Here is a 22,635-nt window from a genome sequence, read left to right as displayed (position 1 = left end):
ATATGGCTCAGTCATCAAAGTCGCCGCTATTCGCTTTACAAAGGTGCGTTCCTATGCGTACCAGGAACCTATGACGGGAGTCCCAGATTGTCCCTAATTTGGGGCTGATAAACACAATGGCCATGTTCGTGGCTTCAGCCCTGCATCACTTTAGACTTCCTCTCTCTGATCGAGCTCGCACGCCGTGGTATGATAGAATAATGTACAAAAGCGGCCTTAAACCGATCTCATTCACTGTTCTGAACTCAACAATCATAAAACACAAAATACCTACCTTCGCGTTTCATCTTATTTTTTAAAGGTGAAAACTACTTGCAACACAGTGATGCACCTGAACCTTTCAGAAAGTTTGATCTCCACCATGTTATTGTTTTCAAAATGGTCACTTTAATTACAACATTTCAAGTAGATGACCGTACACAATGAAAGTTATGTCCAATAAGCTTGAACAACTGAAGGGTATTGGGGACGCATAGTGGATAAAGCGTTGCCTGGTTCGTCTTGTTGAAGATTCTAGTTCGATTATTTACTTGGGTACAATATGCAAGACCCATTTCCCATGACGCAACGCTACCCACGCCATGATTTTGCCAAAAGCGGCGTAAAACATCACTCAATCATTTACCCTTCACTCGGGAGATCTTCTTGTCATCATCCCAAAGCGGAATCATTTAAATCAACCTGTGTGTAAACACAAAAAAGTCTTGACTTTGAACTTCCTTCTCTATCCTTAGCTTCATGTTCCATGTAACATGCGTTATAACAATTGCGTTAACCGTGCGTTTACCGTAAAAAAAAACACACAAAAAATAGAAAGGTCAAGGTCACTTCAGGGAGTCGACCATGTGGTTGGATGAGAAACACGCATAAAGCATAATATAACATAGAAACATAACACCATTTTTAACAGTAGTCCAGTTGTATCATGGCGGTCTGTAAATAATCGAGTCTGGACCAGACAATCTCAGGCGAGCCTGACCACCAGATCCCGTTTGTCGCCTCTTACGACCAGCATAGTTGCCTTTTACGGCAAGCATGGGTTGCTATTCTATCCTGGATTAGTGCTGGGGTAATTTGCCGTGTTGGCCCGGCAGTGCCTTCTACGTCTAAACTAAACACTGATATTCGTTTAGTGTACCGTCGGTCGTGGTGACCTTTTGTTTGGGAATCAGACAAGAAAATAAGAATCTGGGGTTTAATTGAATGTGTGCATGCAACCGTTACATTGAGGGTGAGAAGGGTTTTGCACCGCCTTCAGCAATATTCCGGGTGTTTTGCAAGAATGGGATTCACGGGCGGCTACAAAATAAGAGTTAAAACAATGAAATCCTTTGCCATTTTAACTACCAAGCAGCCTCTCTCTTTCTCTCTTGCGTAGATCGATGCTCATGATGTCGAACACTGGATTGTCTTTTCTAGACTGGATTATTTACAGACCGCCATCATATAGCTGGATTTTTGTTGAATGCGGCGTAAAACAACAAACATACGAACACACAGGTTTGGCGCTGACAATATAAGAATCGTAATCGGGACGAACCTCAGATCGAAACCCAGACATCGCATTCTGTAGGCATTTGGCCAATGTACAGCCCATTCACCTACTCCAACGGCGCAGGAGATACTGTTTCGTTATCTTAACCCTTGAGACGTGGACAGCTTTTAATCTGGATATTATGTACACTAGGGATACTTTATCCTGACCCCCACACCCCTTCCCCCTTCACCCCCTAATTCTAGAAGCTGCAAGTCATTTAGAGCGCCAGACGCTATCAACGTAAATATTTATATACTTAAGGTACTGTAAGTTAATATGAATTGTGGTCGCATGTGTATGTGTTTCCTAGGAGGGGTATGCGTGTGTGTCGTGATGCACAGTGACGATGCAGATTGGTGCAGCTTGTGAACTCTATACGTGCATCATGCATTACCATGTATGGAAAATATAAGAATCACTGTAGAAGTACACGCAGTCAGGCATCTCCATATGTGACAACATATTGTTGACTGCCATGCACGCTTAGTTAATATATCAAATATGAAGCATAAAGTGAGAACTACACACTGTAAGCACTCAACCATTCACTGAGTGCAGTCACAAACAACACATATTATATAGATAGTACCAATGCAGTCAAGAAGTCATACAAAAAACCATGCAGCATAGAGACAGCCACGCAGTCTTACAATAAATCATGCAGTCGTACGAGAAATCATGGTGCATACAGACAACCATGCAGTCATACAAGAAATCATGCAGTCATGCAGGAAATTATGCAGTCGCACAGAAAGCCATGCAGCCATACAAGAAATCATGCAGTCGTACAGACAACCATGCAGTCATACAAGAAATTGTGCAATGGTACATGAAATCATGCAGTCATACAAGAAATCATGCAGTCATGCAGGAAATTATGCAATGGTACATGAAATCATGCAGTCATACAAGAAATTGTGCAATGGTACATGAAATCATGCAGTCATACAAGACATCATGCAGTCATACAGGAAATTGTGCAATGGTACATGAAATCATGCAGTCATACAAGACATCATGCAGTCATACAGACAACCATGCAGGTTGCAATACTTTTATTGGATGGTATTTTATAAGATAAAAAAAAATCCAGAGTGGATAAGAAATAAAACATTTAGCCTTTTGTTCTTATTGAAGATGTTTATTGAATTTAAATGTCATATGAACCATGGTTCAGTAACACATAGTAATACTAATATTGTGTTATGGAAACTATTTCTAGGACTGTTGTTATTGTTATAATAGTTATTCATGGCTGAATGTTTTGTTTCTAGTCAACTCGGGATTTATTTAGATTATATCATTTTGATGAAAGGAGACTTTTTTCACTGTAAAATTAGCAATAGTATTGCTTACATGGATATATCAAATCTCTCTCTCTCTCTCTCTCTCTCTCTCTCTCTCTCTCTCGCACACATATTATCTTGTTAGTTATCTTGAGTTATATTTATTTTTCAGAGTGAGTTAGTGAGTTAAAATTTACCTTCGCAACGGCATTTTTTCAGCCATATAGCGACCCGACTGTTGAAAGTGACAGAACATTGATAGATATAGTTCTTATTAGCGTTACCCGTCTGTTGTCCGAAAACTACTCAAGCAATATCATTTCTGTCCACAAACGGAAACGTGGACGCGCCTCCTCTGGACCCTCACCTGCCAAAGTTTTTCGAGTCTGCCTCCATCGGGGGCATACAGCCTGAATAGTCTAAAACAGATCCGACCAAAGCTCGAGTCGAGTGCATTCAGACAGGTTCGTACTTTTTCGTATTTTACTAAAGTACCTTACTTTATCTTTTCTCATTGGTACTACTGAGTGACTCTTTTCATTTTCAATCGTACGACATATAAAGTTGACATCCTCACTGCAATTAGTATCAATACAGTTAGTTATACCCCCGTTTGCTTGTACAGTAAACTACGGTTATAACGAACTCAACAGGATCACTAATTTTAGTTCGTTATAACCGTAGTTCGTTATAAGCATATATACAGCATAGCTACAGCAAATAGTCGGGACAAAAAAGTACGTTCGTTATATCCGTCAGTTATAAGCGTAAAGCGTTAAACAGGGTTAGGAGTGTAATGCTGCCATTGTCCAGTGACATAGGATCAGATTGATTGGTCCCTATTTTTACTGATAGTGACCGGTTATGCAGGAAGCTGTCTGTGAAGTTTGCCATGTTTCCTTCAACTCCATTTCGTGATAGTTTTGTGAGGACTCCGTCATGCCATACCATGTCGAAGGCTTTGCTGAAGTCCAGAAATACTGCGACTGCAGGGTATTGCCTGTTTAACTGAGCTTTTTTATTTCATTTTCGGGTCTTAATATATGATCAAGGAGTGTCCCTTCTTGAAGCCGCTTTGATCAGGTTTGATGTGGTTGCCGGTTTCAACAACAACAATCCTGTGTGACAACTGAGAAAACCTCCAGGTTGATGAACTGTGTACTCCAATGGTTTCATTTATGTTCGTGTTATCGACCAATACTTTGCTACTCAACTCATACGCAATGACACTGCACAGGTCCTGTCAAATAGAAACGTTATTACATCAGTCTTTATTTCACAGAATGCTTGCCCTCCGACTCACCGTGTTCGCCCTCCTCTTGTGTGGGACCTGTGGTTTTTCCAGGTATAGCAAGACATTCACTAAAAGTGTGACACCTGATTTGAAAAATATCCTAAATAAGCTGTTATCATACTACAATTGCTACGATTACATCTCATAATACTAAACATCCCCGGGGATCCGTTAGAACAGATCCCCATAAATCTAATTTACCGGGTGGTCTTGATCGGCAACTGTTATCACTCACTCACTCACTCACTTTTGAAGGTTTTGGTTTAACCTGCTGTTGAACCACTGCAACCTACCCCGAGCAGCTGGTGGGGAAGTTCTGTGCTGCTTTGCTGGGCAACAACGTCAACGGTGACGGCAGAGTGGACGGCAGTGACATCGCCAAAGACGTCCTGTATTACAACTACGACGGTAAGTTCTGTTTAGTGACCGACCATTTCATAACCTGGAAGTAGTGTGTGTGTGTGTGTGTGTGTGTGTGTGTGTGTGTGTGTGTGTGATTGCATTTTTGAGATGATCAAGTACCATAGAAAAAATAAAGAAGGCTCAGCCATTTATTGCTGCAATCTAACATTGAGGATGTTTTACTATTTCTTTGTTCCCGCTTTCCTTATTCTTCTAAGAATATCATATTAGTTCAAACACGTGCTCATGTTGAAATATTAGAAAATCGTTTCCTGAAAACGTCTAAAACCAGGTGATTTTTCATATATTTTAGCCTTACTTTTACATGTTGTGTTTGGTAACAATATGGTTATGATTGTGGAGTGCGATATTTGATAAAAAACTTGGTATTTTGCAATTTGAACTACAGATGACCTTTGCATCATGCAAGAGTGGGAGGTCTCCGACCGATACGGCCGATTCATGTACAAAAACTTCGACCAAAACTAAGCGACCGCAGGACGACTTCAAGACATTAAGTAAGATATATTTTGAAGATTTGTGTCCTTTCGCTGGTGGTTTCAGCGGGCGGCATTCAGTGTAACGTCTAACGATTTAATGAACCATGAAATATCTATTACAGTAACACTTCCGTCCAGAATAGGCTAAGTGAATCGCGATGTCCCTGTCTTACAACGTCGGAATAACGAACTAAACTGACAGAGAACATCATGAAAACGCCACATTGTGTTAGTGCCCAAGTAAAACTAGTGTCCGAAATGATTTGTGAAATAGTTTGATTCAAGGTGCCCAACCTGCAATAGGTACCAACAATAGGTGCCTGAAACATCGTGTATTTCGTAGGGGCCGCATAGGGTCAAATGGAAACAATTTGGGACCTGTCTGACAATGTGTCATCGTACCCGACGGCGTAAGTCGCTGCTGATGGACTTAATCCCTAATCCCGTGTTAACAATGGTTATTAACAGACAATCGCGATTTAGCTGGATTAAAAGCGACGTAAAGCAACATTCACTTACTTTTCATCTATTTTTCAGATTTTACCAATGCCGACTTCTTATCGGCGCAATACAATGTAAGTGAATTAACAGACAGGATATGAATAAGGTCAATATTGCGAATAATTCGCAAACAAACCAAGTCATAATTTTCAAGGAGTGTTAACCATTGTTTATTTCATATACGTAATTAAGATATAGTTATAACGAAGTTATATATTAAGTCCCTTTAAATCCGATATCAATATTGTAATTTCATGACATGTGATAATGTCACTGGTTTAGTAATATAAACGTTCATTTCGAATACCTTCCCATATGCCCATAGACCAGATGCTCAAGCGTTCACTCGTCACGTCGGTTCCCTTCATTTGTAGGAAGCCCATTGTTGGTGTACCCTGTCCAGATTTGACATGAATATTGTGAAAGCGGCACCCCACAGCAATCACTCACTCTGCCTGATCCCGTTAGTCGTGGTTCGAATCCCTGATTAAACGTCGATAGGCTGCGTTACTTTCAGATTTGACCTCACATTAAACACTGACTGAAGTGATATCACACCAAACTACCAAATTAGCGCTAGATGTCCATTTCACACACGCACACACAACACACACACACACACATGCAATAATCTTGACCGGAACGTTAAGTGCCATCTCACCTCAACTCACCTACTTCGTTCGATGTTGCTTGATTGGGGGGAGATGGGGTAGTCCAGTGGTTAAGGCGTTCGATCGTCACACCGAAGGCCCGGGTTCGATTCTTGCGTGGTTACAATGTGGGAAGCCCATATGTGGTGTCCCCTGATGTGATACAGCTGCAGTATTGCTAAAGGCGGACGAAAACCATACTCACATACTCACATACTCACTTGTAGCCATTGATCAATATTCCCCAAACAAATTTAGAACTGGACAAAACAGAAATCTTTAGATGTCTTTGGAGCTCTATATTTGTTCATATACTTAAACATGCCTAAAGTGCAAATATTGTGAAAAAGGTGATTGCGAATATCAATTTTACTAGATACATTAATTTCCGGGGGAAATATTCCTTACATTCGTAGAAAATATTTAAATGTCCAAGTGAAAGTGTAAAAATCACACGCTCCGTAATCGGATTCCAAAACAAAACTATTTGGAATACATTTAACGGCAGTCACGTACCCCTAGAGGTAATATAAATATCGGAGGTCCGGTCAGGAAGAAAAGGGAAAATAGACACATTTTCATTAAAGTTATCGTTGTCTCCAGAAACCATGCAAAAACGTCTCGATTCCAGATGGTGCATATAGCCTTGAGACAATCATATCTATTTTTATTCTTTAAACTGCAAGTCATATAGAGCACCTGCAGATTAGACCTGTCTTTCTATCAACGTAAATATGTATTTACTTTATACTTAGTAGATGACACATATATATTTCAACACGGACAAACATGTTGATTCCTTTGTAGAGTTGGACACAAATTAAATACACCATGCATCAGCTGAGTCAATGTGTGACCTGGCTAAATGTGTGTCAGCGGGACCTAGGACCCAGGACCCGAGGGCATTATCATGTTTTTTTAACCACTGGGGAAAATGGCCCAGACTCGATTATTTAAAGGCTGCATTTACAGAGTTCAATCATTCACGCACTAAATGACTCTGAGTTACCTCAATATGAACATTAAGAACATCAGAGCTTAGTGTCCAAAGTGGACTCTAAATCAGCTTCTTTTTACCATATCCGTTACAACCCCAGCCACAGCATACAGTTGGACACGTGAAGGTCCAGGGTAGAATAGGTCTTCAGCAACCCATGCTTGCCGTAAAAGGCAACTATGCTTGTCGTAAAAGGCGACTAACGGGATCGGATAGTCAGGCTCGCTGACTTAGTTGATGCATCTTATTCCAATTGCGTGGATCGATGCTCACGGTGTCAATCACTAGATTGTCTGGTCCGGACACGAGTGCGGCGTTAAACAACAAACAAACAAGACATAGAGTGGGACAACATCAAACCCCTACAACCAGCCGCAAAGACTTCAAGATTAGGAAATTCCAAAGAGCAATCCACATCAAAAGACGCCAACTATCAATCAACCGTGATCAATGCACCATCTGCGCACCGTCAACTCGTCAAAGATTCTAATCAGCCGTAATACCCAGTAGTCGTGTACCCGCCGGTCTTCATAACCTGCTTCTCCACAATAACACCTCAATATGTTTGATACAATCCGATCACTAAAGTGTAATGCTGTATATTTAAACATTTATGTTGACACGGACGCAAATGCACATCACGAGATGACTCGTTCGTTATTTTAACATATTTAACAACTGTTTTGGTGGTAAAAAAATTTCCAAAAGCAAAATTCGAAGATGGAAAACACTCTTGAGTCCCAAAAGGGATGCGAACCCACACTGCTAGAGTGAGGCACCTACTCGCCAGCACACAAAGTCAGCGATCTAACCCACTGGGCCACCGAGACTTCCTCTAATGTGACAATTCGACAACTGGTAGTCACGTACTTTGTACCCCTCTGTGGAAGCCTCGGTGGCTGAGTGGGTTCGAATCCCGGACGGGAAGAAACTTTATTTTAGTCAGAAAGTGTTATCCCAAATATAACATTTGTTATTCTGAAAAGACATCATAACTGGGGTTACACCAAGAAATGACCTGGGCAATGAGAAGACACGGTTAGTAACAACTTGCAGTGACTATTTGCAGTTTCATCATAGTGCTCGGCAACACTAACGTAGACCAAGAATGTATCTGTTCCATCTCTTCAGACATCTCAGGAAGTTGGCAATGAGAAGACACGGCGGGTAACAACTTCTAGTGACTATTTGCAGTTTCATCATGTTGCCGGGCAACACTAACGTACTCCAAGAATGCATCTGTTCCATCTCTTCAGACATCTCAGGAAGTTGGCAATGAGAAGACACGGCGGGTAACAACATCTAGTGACTATTTGCAGTTTCATCATATTGCTCGGCAACACTAACGTAGACCAAAAATGCATCTGTTCCATCTCTTCAGACATCTCAGGAAGTGACCATTCATTATCGCCAGTCAAGTGTCCGGCATGGTTATTTGCTTGACATCAATTCCGCAAACAAAGCGCACGTAAAATATGACCTATACACCTGACAACAAAACATTCCGCCTTACATTATTCTATTGCCTCAAAGTTCCTGGAAATAGAAATATCGCTAATATGTGTGTTCCTACTCCGTACACGTAGCCCTACTGAACACGCATGATGCATGTGAATCCCCTTCGACAATTGCACACAGTTACCTTAAATTGTTTGATAGGAAAACAATAAAATGTTAAAAATAAAATGCGTTCCGTCTGCTGTATATTTTAAAATTCAATCAGACTCTAGCTTTTTTTTACATAAAAACCGAATTGTTCAAATGAATAATGTTAATCCCTCATGGCCCATCCTCTATTTCCCCAGGGTTCGCATTCCAGTAAAACCTATAGTAATCCCTGGATCCATTCGCAAGGTTTTCGTGATCTTATATTATCTAACAACGCCAGATTAACTTCATGTATACTCACATAAAAAAGCGGGTGTTCTTTAACTTCATTTGAGTCATATGTTATGTATGGAGACAATTCTCAGAAAGTTTGGAAACATTTGATTTCGCAGATTCAGAGGGGTAGGATTTGAAAGACATGTACCCCAATCAAAGTAAAATCTTGAATCAAATCACATGAAATGTCCAGCACCGGAAACAATAGACATTGGGTCAATGACCTGGGATTTTTGTGTTGTCAGGTGCTCAGCTGTCTACATACATATAAACAATTTGAACAGCATCGGTCTACTCATTATTAAATCGTTTTTGTCGCAACAATCGGCGGAATAATAAAAATAACAATAACGAACAACAATGTTCAACAAACGAGTAATGTCGGAAGTGTATATTTCTAAACCTACAAAATTACTGTTGAAATACATGTTTCAACTGCAAAGTTATCAATGTACCTCGAGTACAAGCAAGTAAAATTCATGTATGTGGTGCCGGTACAATTTTGTGTCGCTATTGTGTAGTGTAGCATTATTATGAATATTAAATCACAACAGCACTTTTCTTTTTTTAAAACAGACGAATCCTTCGTTGGTAATGCTTTAATCTCTACATTAACAATCCCGAAAGAAAACTAACCACTTTATCGACCACTGTGCCCAAGCATGTTCTATTATGCCAACAGTCCAAACTCGAGACCTTGCAACATATCCGATTACACTGGCCCAGGCTGACCCTAGCAGGATTCCGTCAGTTCTCCATGCCATACTCACACCATAGTCTGTCCCAAGACCTGCGCCATGACTGTGGAATTTAAATTTTGTAGATATTCTGTTTTACTAAAATCCTAGGCAAGTCTAGATCATACTAACCAAGTCTAGTTTAGTTGATTCCAAAACAGCAGAATGGGAAAGATTCTTTTGAATAAAAAAATATATTTTAAAGATTTTTTTTTTATGATTTGACAAGTCTAGATGCCTAAGTTCTGGTCCTGAAATCAAGCATTGTTCTGTGCTCCATTTGATTCTATAAGGTAGATTTATATTTTTAACTACGACAATTATAATTCTGGGATGTTGATTGATTTTAGATGTCGGTATTTAAAGATAACAAAATAATATGAAATATATATAATTTATGATGTAGCTAAGGTATGTGCACATGTAAAAACTGTATTTTGTAGTCAAACAAAGTAGATCTTGAACACCTTATATTGCATATTGTTTTGAAATGTCTCGGCTCATGAACACGTACCTTATTTCAATATTGTATTCAGTTCCACACATGGCAGTACACAACATTTATATATTGTACATGTATACGACGGCTACATGGGCAAGTATAACGGTAAACACAAACGTATGTATGTTTAACATTTATTGTGTGTTGAAACACGTGTTATTTTAAAGGGAAATATAAACATTTAGTCTGTTCGGGTAACTAATTCTAACTATTGTTTCAAGAATAAAATGCCTTTACTTCAGGCATACACATATTATTTGGAGTCATGTAACACCAGATGTTGTTATCAACCAATACTCGTGTCGTACACAACCACAGAAATATGAAACATCAATGCTAGAGAATAACCAATTTCGATTTTGCAACGAAACAAATTCCTTTCGGCGTAAACGTTGACAATAGCAGTAAAAATATATTAATGCATCACTGAAAATTAGTGATGACGCAATTATTTGCACAAAGAAGCTGTTGCCTCAGATGAATAGATGAAGTTATGCCGAAACAGTAATTTCTTAGAACTCTTGTTTGCCAGCTAGGACCATATCAGTATGTCATATATGAAATGTATTTATATGTTGATCGTATTCACAGAGAGTATTGTTATCTGGAACGGTTTTTGCAAGCGAAGTAGACATTTGGGATTCCATTTGTGCACACAAAAATGTTTCATTTATCAAAATATGCCTGTGTTTGTTTGAAGGGAACATGTTCTTCACCGACTTTGCTGCAGGCTTCAATGCTGGGTTGGAGCACACAAAGACTATTAAGAGACAATCTGTTCAAATAATTAATCAGCGCTACTACCAATGCAAATAAAGAATGTTTATTATAACATGTTAATGTCATTGTATGTATATACTTCACATAAATAAAGTACAAGTTTACTTTTCTACAGTTGTATACACATAAAGTACAAGATTACTTTTCTACTTTTCTTGGATCACTCCATTCTAATACTTAGGTAACATTGGGTAGACCAGTCAGAGCCTTCAACAATGACCTAACGTAACGTTGTTTTAAGGTGTGTGACAAACGGGACGCGAAACTAACGGGAGGATACCGATTACACTTGCCCAGTCTAACCCAAGCTGGATTCTCTCTACTGGTCAGTTCTCCATGCAATACTCACGGCATTGTGTGTCTCCCAGACCCAAGCTGGATTCTCTCTACTGGTCAGTTCTCCATGCGATACTCACAGCGTTGTGTGTCTCCCAGACCCAAGCGGGATTCTCTCTACTGGTCAGTTCTCCATGCGATACTCACAGCATTGTGTGTCTCCCAGACCCAAGCTGGATTCTCTCTACTGGTCAGTTCTCCATGCGATACTCACAGCGTTGTGTGTCTCCCAGACCCAAGCGGGATTCTCTCTACTGGTCAGTTCTCCATGCGATACTCACTGCGTTGTGTGTCTCCCAGACCCAAGCGGGATTCTCTCTACTGGTCAGTTCTCCATGCGATACTCACAGCATTGTGTGTCTCCCAGACCCAAGCTGGATTCTCTCTACTGGTCAGTTCTCCATGCGATACTCACAGCGTTGTGTGTCTCCCAGACCCAAGCGGGATTCTCTCCACTGGTCAGTTCTCCATGCGATACTCACAGCGTTGTGTGTCTCCCAGACCCAAGCGGGATTCTCTCCACTCGTCAGTTCTCCATGCGATACTCACAGCGTTGTGTGTCTCCCAGACCCAAGAAAATAAATATGAAAAGGACTCCAACTCAAGTCAAGAATGATTTGGCAAGTCAAGATTACCAGTTTTGGCCTTGACATGAAGCATTGTTTTGGGCTCCATTTGGATTCTTTAGGATATATCATAGTTAACACTATCGTTAATTATTATTATCAAAACTTGTATCCACATTACTGCAATGGACGTGTACATAATCACGCACTAAGTATTATCAAACACTATTTTCTATCGTGCTGTGAATTTAACTGGTTACATTATATCTTTCCTGGTTGGTATATCCATGTTTGATTCAAAAGTAATTTGCTATTTAATTCACTGAATCATGTAGTCTAAATGGATACAAGTTCATACCAAATATATAGTTTGAATGGCATTCCAAGAGAAGATATATATTTGCCATCATTTACTTGTGGGCCTGTGTTCACAGAAAAACATTCCCGCGAGTCAGTGCGCTCATACCACAATAAGTCCAGTTTGGCCCTTCGATCAGCCGGGGCCACCGCCCGTTATCCCAGCTGGCCTTTAGTTATATCATCTAACATGGCTAATGGATTTCCTCAGTGAACAAGAACCTAATCAGTGAGGGGTCCTTTATCTTCCTTATTCGACTTCTTGTGGAAATCTGATATCTCAACTCACAGCTGGTTGATATATATTTTGCGCTAAATATTCGAAACAGAGTGAGTTGGCTGGTTTGAACGACATATGTACAGCGCCTCTATTTAAAATGGCTACAACTATCCAGTTTCAAAAAGTGTGTGTGTGCTGTTTCACGGCGCACTCAGCAATATTCCCGTTATAAGAACAACGAGTCACGCCATCCGAGCACGTTGACACGCCAACAACCACACACATACAATCATGAATTGCCTCGCACTATTAGTTTAAGTTTGCTATGGACCAATTCCGATCCGGATTCATCGCCGATAAACCGATATATTTTAAGCTGTATTTTTCTTTACAAACTGTGCGTAATGTCAAACATGCATGAGGGCGAACATGTCCCTTGTGGTGTATTTGTTGTTCTTCACACGAATGTAAGAGGGCGTCCACATACATGAACAACGATAATGTCCCCATAAACGTGGAAAGAATAAACGTACACAGAACATATGGGATTCACTACAACACGCATTCACAGGCTATCGACGAATAACAGACACAAAATTGTCAAATTGATACAGGACTCAACAGAAAATCGGTTTATCTGGGTATCTGTTAGAGAACATAATTGTTGCATGTATTTAATAGTGATATCATAGTTTGCGCTAACCAAAAAAAGACAGGTGGTTAGCTTAGATAATCGTTATTGCTAATAATTGATTAAGAAACTATGTAAGTTTTAAACACTATCATCAGGTTGTTCACGTTACTCGAGTATGACACATTCGCTAACTTTTATTATGGAACAACATATCGCTGTACAGAGTTGTCAGAACTCCCAACAAGCATAAATTGATGATTGCACTTTTCTAGACATGGTTATTATAATTATAGAACCACTATACATCTATGGACTTTTCCTTCAGTACAGCCTTGGAGCAAGGCCGACCACAGAGAGTGTGGAGAGGCTTGCGATTGGGAGACGGGCAACAGGAGCAATTTTAAGCTGACGAGTGTAATTAAAATTATGCCGAATCTCCCTACTGTTGACAATAGAACCACACACAGCAAAACGGACATGCTAGAATGAATCGGACTATTTCTTATAACTAAACTGCAATTATGATTGAAAAGAGAAACCGACTTAAAGCTCGAACAAGAACGATACATGTTTGGCCATGCTTACTACGTAATTAACATCTAGATCTACCAAACGACTTTAGAGAATCCTGTTATTGACACATCGACCTCTTAATAGTCTTATGAGCAACTCGTGTGTCCACGGGAGCGTAGTCGATTTCATCGTCATGGTCTGCACGTGTACAGCATGCGTACACCCTCTCTAACTGTAACATACCAAATATGTTTGCCGAAATTCTGTGGAAGGCCAACTTGTCTCAAATGCGCTTTGTGGGTTGGTTCAAGTTTTCCTTGATTACTAGTAATTAAACTGAATTATTGCGGGAATATGTTTATTAAAATACCACACTTCCTACGCGAATTCTGATTGACCAGCGATGCATGTTTCGACTCAAACCGTAATAAATGCGAGAAGGCGCGATATCGCGTTCTCGTGCTTTTGTGTGCATTCCCTCTACAGTCAAATGCAACTATTTTCAAAAACGCGAGAACGCGTGATTGTGACACTTGACCAATGTCGCGATCTCGCGTTCTCGTGCTGTTGTGTCAATTGCCTAAAAACGCGAGAACGCGAGATCGCAACATTGGTCAAGTTTCGCAATCTCGCGTTCTCGTGCTTTTGTGCCAATTGCCTATGAAGTTATATGTAACTATTTTTACGCGAGAACGCGAGATCTCGACACTTGACAAATGTCGCGATCTCGCATTCTCGTGCTTTTGTGCAAATTGCCTTTACAGTTATATGCAACTATTTTCAAAAACGCGAGAACGCAAGATAGCGAAACTTGACCAATGTTGCGATCTCGCGTTTTTCTGCCAATTACCTATAAAGCCAACTGATGGCTCAGTCGTCTGAGGCGTCGCAATTCGCTGTGTAGAGTTGCGTTCCTTGGGCGTGCCAGAAACATATGCTGGTGGGTTTCGTCCCATTTCAAGCTGACAAGGGAGTGTATAACTGAAATATAAATACGGTTCAAAGCGGTGTTAAGCCGAACTCACTCACTTGTATTCAGTGAGTGAGTGAGTATGGTTTTACGCCGCTTTTAGCAATATTCCAGCAATAGCACGGCGGGGAACACCAGAAATGGGCTTCACACATTGTACCCATGTCGGGAATCGAACCCGGGTCTTCAGCGTGACGAGCAAACGCTTTAACCACGAAGCTACCCGACCGCCCCCACTTCTATATACATTCAGAGCCATACCGGTCCCTCAGACTGGATATTTGGGGTACTTTTCCAGTATAAGCATGCCTATCATGTGGATGTCAAGGCCGCAAAAAATTAATAGAGTTTGATTGAATTTTAAAACACACATTTTATTTTTAGCATTTTACTGTTTTCTTTTCGAAGTATTTAAAACATTTGTGTACAATTGCTGTCGAAGGGTGTAATTATATATGTAGTCTTGCGTGTATTTTAGATTAATGTGTATTTACAAGTAAATTGTGTTTATATAGGCAATTCTTATGTATGTCTATGTTACTCTTGCAAACATTATGTTTATGTTCTTGTGTAAATATATTTCTCTTTGTTACTATAAATGTAATCTGTGCATATGTATTTGAGTATGTGTATGTATGTATGAGTATGTATGATTGTGTGTATATATGATTATGTGTATATGTATGTATTTCTGTATACATATGTATATGTATGTGTGTATGTATATGTGTATATATATGTATAATCAATGTCTGTACACATAGAGTAGGGAAAGGACCTCCTAAGTTTGATAACCTTTGCCCAATCCCGTTGACCATATATGTCAATAACATATGCTTAAAACAAGGGTGCGATTCACATGCATCATGCATGTTCAGTAGGGCTACGTGTACGGAGTAGGAACACACTTATATTTTTCTATTTCTAGGAAGTTTGAGGCAATAGAATAATGTTAGGCGGGATGTTTTGTAGTCAGGTGTGAGAGGATGGAAATTTATTAATTAATTTTGTATGGCCTAAAGTAGCCACTATGGTGTCGTGTAAAAACATCGGACAATCTCATTTTAGCCGAATGCTACAAATTGGTGTTTGAGAATTTTGTTTTAATGAATGTGCCAGCCGTGTATAATATTGTCTCATGGAGAAAATCACTGGCCTGTGATTTTTTCTGTAACTGACAGTGCAGCCTCGAATAGCTGCAATACTGCTCATGTTTCGTGTCTTTGTGGCCTAATTTGTCAAGTGGAGATTGCGAGATTTTTCATTATGTCCAAATGTCGCATTCTCGCGTTGTCGACTTTTGACAAAATGTGCTATGTATAAAAAAACCCACGAGAATGCGAGATCGCGAGAACGCGATATTTTGGCCAAATCTGGCGTTCTCGCTATCTCGCATTCTTGTGTTTGGGGCATATTTAGTTCGTTTTCAAAGGTCGAGATCGCGAGAATGGTATATATTGAGGACAGACTGTTTAGTTGGGTATTGTTTCTACATGTAATTATATGTATATATTGATTAACCACATAAAAACAAATTATTGAAGTATAATCAGTTTCACTCAGTGTAATGTAAATCGGAACATTGACGCATCGGTGACAGTAGTTGCTGGTGTTATAATGTAGAGTCCCGGAACTGACCGGTCAACCTTAGAATAACGTAAGGAGGAAGGAAGTACCTCCGATAGGTGTCAGCAGCGGTATCTCCATGTGAGTGTGGGCGTCATACAGCATCCTTCTGCGGAAGTACGTGACGTTGGATGGACAGAGACGTGGCATCCATGTAAACAGGCATCCTCAGCTCTTGAAATAGTTTCCATGACAACACGTTATTAGTATTACTATGTGTTACTGAACCATGGTTCACACTGCATTTAAATTCAATAAACATCTTCAATTAAAACAAATGGCTGAATGGTTTATTTCTAATCCACTCTGGATTTATTGACATTATATAATTCTGATGCAATGAGATTTCTTTCATTGTAAAATAAGCAATAACACGGTCTATGTTTGCTGACATGGGTATATGTAAAACCAGCTGAGTTTCTTAAAATCCTCTCAAGTCCAGCGAACGTACAGTTCAGGCGCTCGTGCCAACATGGATGTACATGCAACTCGGCAAGCATTGTTGTCAGCCTCGATTCTAAAATGCAGTTTGCAAAATGTGGACACCCCTCCTCTGGACCCTCACTATATACTATATACTGTGTTATATTACTACTAATACATTAATCGTATTATAGTTTATACTGTAAGTATTGATACAAATAGTTTATTCTGTAACCATTGATAGTTTATAATGTTACTAAAGATGCAGTTGGTTTACACTGTAACTATTGACGCAGTTTGTTTATACTCTTAGTTAATACTGTAAGTATTGATACAGTTAGTTCATACTGTAAGTATTGATATGGTTAGGTTACACTGTAGCTAGTGATACAGTTAGCTTATACTACTATTCATAGTTTGTTTATACTGTAATTAGCAACACATTTGAATGGTCATCTTGTTTTAGATGTAATTAACGTTTGTATTCGGGCTCTTAGTGTGACACTATTATTTTCAGAGTATAACTACTGATACAATGATAACAATTATTTGGCTTTCCCTCTAATCCACCTTGGTTAATAGTATCCTTGAAACCCCGGTTTGACAACTGAGAAGACATCCAGTTTTATGAAATGTGTACCTCAATGGTTTGATACTGTTAGTTTTTACTGTAACTATTATCATATTGAGAATATAACTTATGATACAATCGCTATAATTATTTGGCTTTCCCCCAAACACACCGCGGATAAATAGTTTCCTAGAATTTCATGTTTAACAACTGAGAAACCATCCAGTTTTATGAAATGTGTACTTCAATGTGACCGATGTTCGTGTTATCGACCACTACTTTGCTGATGAGGACATGCACAATAGCACCCCACAGGTCCAGATCGTTAACTTGAAAAACTGATGACAAAATGATACGTCATTACCTGCCTCAGTTAGTTTGCAGACTGCCTCCCCTCCGACTCACCGTGTTCGCCCTCCTCTTCTGTGGGGCCTGTGCTTTCTCCAGCTATATCAAGACATTGTACCAACCCATAATATCTGAATTGTAAAATATTCTAAATCAGCTCTTATCATACTACTAAGCACCCCGAATGGAATCCATAGAAATCTGTTCTGGTCGTAAAAGGAAACTTTATAGATTGTGTGGTCTTGATCGGTAACTTAGTCGATAGCCTGTCATCAAACCACGAAGGCTTGGATCTTTGCTCATAATATCGATCATTGGCTTTCCCTGTCAAGACCGTTGTCATGTGACGTAAACAACAAACAAAACACACTACAACAAACAATATGTTTCCTTCATGTGCAACCTTGGTTATGTTCCAGCTTAATGAGCTGACTTGCGGTGACATGAATTAAAGTTGTCCAAGCAGCGTAACCCCAACTCACTCACTCACTCACTCACTCACTCACTCACCCGCTCAGGTTTCTTGAATGTACTCGATTAACATGCTCAACAACTGCAACCCTCCTCAGCAGCTGTTGGGGAAGTTCTGTGCTGCTGTGGTGGACAACGACGTCGACGAAGACGGCAGAGTGGCCTTCAGAGACGTTCACAAACAAATCTTGTATTTCAACTACGACGTAAGTTCTGTTCTTTACAAAGTACTTTTACTAAGGGAAATAGTTGCAAAAAGGACATAGGGGTTAATTATATAATAGGGTTAACCGATTTCAGAAAGATCTTGCATTGTAAAGATTGTGTCTTGCCACATGTTAATATTTTAAGAACTGGTGGAATAATAATTAGTGACACAAAAAAGAAATGAATAGCTTTAAAACGGACGATGTAGTGAAATTGCTTTTTTAAATTAAATGGCACACAACAATTAATCATTCAATTAGTGATATAACTCCTAAACGGTGATCGACCATGTGGATCCTTTGCTGGTAGTCTTCCCATAGAATGTAGCGTGTCCTGAATACTGATGTACTTTTGTCTTGGAAGTGACGTCACCATCTCCGTCTCCAACTTCGCGCACGAATGCTCTAAGTCATGACAACAATCAATAAAATCTGCTCTTTTGAACGCATAGATGAACATTCAAATTCGCGTCCTCGTACGAACTTGAATGGGCTTCTGCCAAAAAAACCTAAGCTTGACTACATAAACCAGTAGAGAGGGGACTGTCGATTTGTCGTTGACTGCGATTGGACGTCACTAAACATGACATTCATTGGTCCTCGGTATCGAACGAAAACAAATAACGGACTACAGTGAAATAACAGACTCTCGACTAAATCAACATTAGCAGAGCGGTTTGTAGTAGTCATTTTCACCCAAAACAAACTTTCCAGGTGGAGTGAGTGAGTGAGTTGGGTTTAACGCCGCTTTCCAGTATTCCAGTTTTATCACGGCGTGTCAGCCCGAAGTGATGCAGGTCTCAGACGTTTACCACTTCAGTGAAACCCACGAGCACGGGTATGGTGCTGACAAACTTATAAACATAATCGGTGCGAACCGATCATAGGTATCTGGCGTGCCCAAGGGACGCATCTCTGCACAGCGAATCTCGGCGCCTTAGACGACTGGGCCACCCGTGCCCCCTTCGAGGTGGACGTATGTCTCCATGTGTATTCGTAATTAATAATCCTCTGGGTGTTACAGACCGCCTCTGTGGTAGAGGTAGAGCGGAAGGTCCGGGGTTCGATCCACCGTAGAGGTGAACGTCTGAGACCTGCATCACTTCCTGTGTTCCCCCACATGTGCTGACATGTCGTGATGTACATGTAACTGTACATGTACTATTCCAAGCATCGTTCAACGCAACTCACTCACACGGTTCTACAATCCTGTGTCGGGTTGTCGAGAGCCTTTTGTGTGTGGAACTGACCGATACGCCAGTGGTTATGTTTCTAGGTTTGTCAGCACCATCCACCTGCTCGTGGGTCTCGTCAAAGTGGAAAACGCCTAAGACCTGCATCACTACTGACATGCCGTGACATAACTGGAATACTGTTCAAAGTGGCGCTTTAACAAGATTCAAGAGTTCTTCTTGATTGACATTACTCTAAGAAAAGTTGTCTTATAGTATATCTGCAACATAAAAAGAATACACAGAATACTGACTCGGAGCCGACCAGTCCTTGTGTTAGCCACTTAATGCCGAGCGCCAGACAGGTTAACAACAAGTACCATCTTTCAACGGTATGACGCGACCGGGGATCGAACCCGGACCTTCCGCTCTCCGGGGGTCCGCTCTACCACTAGACCACGGAGACGGTCTCGACATCTCAACATATATAACGTGTGGAGGACTATGCACTGCTAGGTGCAACTTGTCGCAACTCCGACACAACAGAGGAACCTACTCTCCTCGGCATTTTGCCAAATTGGCTAATTTCAAGTTCCGCATGCCATGCTTGAGATTCCAGCTGTGCAGCGAGGAACTCCTCGCCTCCGGTACCCAGATTCTACTCTGCATCCTCTTTCTACGCAGATAATGCACTGTTGCACCGTGTTGTTATTAACCATATGGTGATGTTTCAAACCCACCTTACACAATACTCCTCTCGTGTACATTGTAGACTAAAGAGTGTGGTTGTATTTGACTCGTCTCTATATAACCCCCCGGCCTGCCGTTTGCCCATTACCAATCAATGATAATTTAAGGGCTGGCTTCCAGTTGTCCACAACCATCAGCGCTAATTACTGTACAGTGTTGGCTTCTATTGTCTTTTGCTAATCACCCCTCAGCGCCAGTTATCTGTTGGCCTTCCTTGTTAGTTTCCACCTTTTGTTATCTTATTACTTTTGTTGTCCTTACGTGTACATTATATATATGATCTCTGCCTCAAAGCATTAAGCATATCCCCCGAAACGTTGTGTTTCGTCACAATAAACAAGATGATATCCATAGATTCTCTTCCTTATATCATTTTCTAGTTTTAAAAAAATAAATCAATTTATATTTTTATAAATAAAAACATGGAGTGCTGACAAAACACAGGTAAAGTTCAGTTTTCAGATGATGAAATCGGGGAGAGGTATAGTTTCTTTTGCTCCTCGGTTTAGGTACCGTATGAGGAGACACCATAGATAGTGACCAGAGGAATCAAGGCTGTATTCAGCAATGTTTAAAGTACTTTCGTGAGATAGGAAGATTGAGCTTGTACCAACGTGGGAAAAAGAACACTCTCGTCCATCCCATAAACTCCAAGCTTGCTTAATTATAACTAATGTTGTGGGAACTGTTGCACGTGCTGCGGAGGAGGAGGAGTGCGAGGAGCGGACAGACAGTCAGATGTGGTCTGCCAGATATTATAAGTATTTACGACAATGGCAGTCATGTTTCCCTTTCCTTTACGTCATTCCTCCATACGATTTATTCATTCATTCGGTTCATACGGTTTATTCATTCATTTTCTTAGTGAAGCAACATTTATTTCCCGTTTCCCACTCGGGTCCACTCGTCTTATTCCGCTACGCGGCAGCAATGGTGTTTGTTTGTTTGTTGTTTAACGCCGCACTCAGCAATATTCCTGCTATGTGATGGCGGTGTGTAAATAAGCGAGTCTGGACCACACAATCCAGTGATTGATATCATGGGCATCGATCTACGCAATTAGGATACGATGACATGCATCGACCAAGTCATCGAGTGTAACCACCCATCCCGTTAGTCGCCTCTTACGACAAGCCCGCTCGCCTTGTACAGCAAGCATGGGATGCTGAAGACCTATTCTTCACCGGATCTGCACGGGTCTGATTTGAAGACAAAAGCAAACGGAAACAATTTGAACTGCTGCGTAAAGTTCGTGAGTGCCGCCTGAGTAATATAATACTGGTAGTTACTTGAACGAAACTATTTTTAATAAGGATTCCTGACAGTCCTGGCCGAGATCCCGTTGGATGGAGTTTTAGGAGACAAGCCCAATGTCCCATCTTCATGATCAGATTCAGAAGCTGAATGTTGGAAGTTTTTTACACAACCTGCTGGGGAGATTTGTTAATGGCATTTAAAAGTTATACACATAAGGAAGCGAATTTATCGATGTCAGCTTCTTAAATGAATATATATAAAACATTGTCTGTTGTACAAGACATGGTACGTAATAATAGATTTGCATGATTGTGCAGTATTCGTAGGGCAACGGTTGCCGCTAAATCAGTGTGTGATGGTAGAATTACCAGTCACCCAAAATTAGAAGCTTCAAACCGGGATTTGATACCAGTTACCCTATTTTCCACTTAAGTGATCACATACATACATACATACACGCACACACACACACACACACACACACACACACACACACACACACACACACACACACACACACACACACACACACACACACACATATATATATATATTCTACTCTCTACCTAAGAGAGAGACAGAAAGAGAGAGAGAGAGTATTTTAAGTAAAAGGAAGAAAAAGAGAGGGGAGGGAAGAGACACAAAAAGAGGGGGAAACTTTTTATTTATTTATATTTATTCAACATCATGGCCGACATTATTGCTTGTTATTGCTAATCGTTGATAAATATGTCTGATGATTACATTATTTGTACATGACTCAGGAAGGGAAAAGGTCAAGCTTATAACAATGTCTCTTAAAGCACATCATGATTCAGCACAAATGACCTTATTAACGTATCCTGTTATATTACAATTTTGTTTGCACACAGTTCGCATTGTGCACTTCCTGCCTATTAACACTTCACGAATGTCATGAGTGGTAGAGGCACAGGAAAAATATCAGTAATTAGAACTATGGAAAACAATCCAAGTCATCGTGTAGTGATGTATGGCAGCGCCGTGGTGACATTACCACCGCGGGAATGGACCCAGGAAATAGTGTAGGTTTACCAAAATGCAAACACTGGAAGTATAGAGAACGCGAAGCGATATTGCACAGAAACACCGATATTGGGATGCTGGGAATGATAGTATATGCGGTA

At 40.4% G+C, this 22,635-nt stretch overlaps 1 pseudogene; it reads left to right on the top strand.

The window, feature by feature from the left end:
* The first annotated feature begins 4,106 nt into the window (after window positions 1-4,106).
* LOC139459413 (uncharacterized) lies at window positions 4,107-13,592 on the top strand (annotated as a pseudogene).
* Window positions 13,593-22,635: the final 9,043 nt, after the last annotated feature.

The sequence above is a fragment of the Haliotis cracherodii genome, unplaced genomic scaffold, assembly GCF_022045235.1.
Source record: "Haliotis cracherodii isolate W230 unplaced genomic scaffold, xgHalCrac1.p SCAF_13, whole genome shotgun sequence".
In the NCBI taxonomy this organism is placed as follows: domain Eukaryota; kingdom Metazoa; phylum Mollusca; class Gastropoda; order Lepetellida; family Haliotidae; genus Haliotis; species Haliotis cracherodii.
The sequence above is the reverse complement of the archived record's forward strand: the minus strand, read 5'-3'. Positions and strand labels throughout refer to the sequence as shown.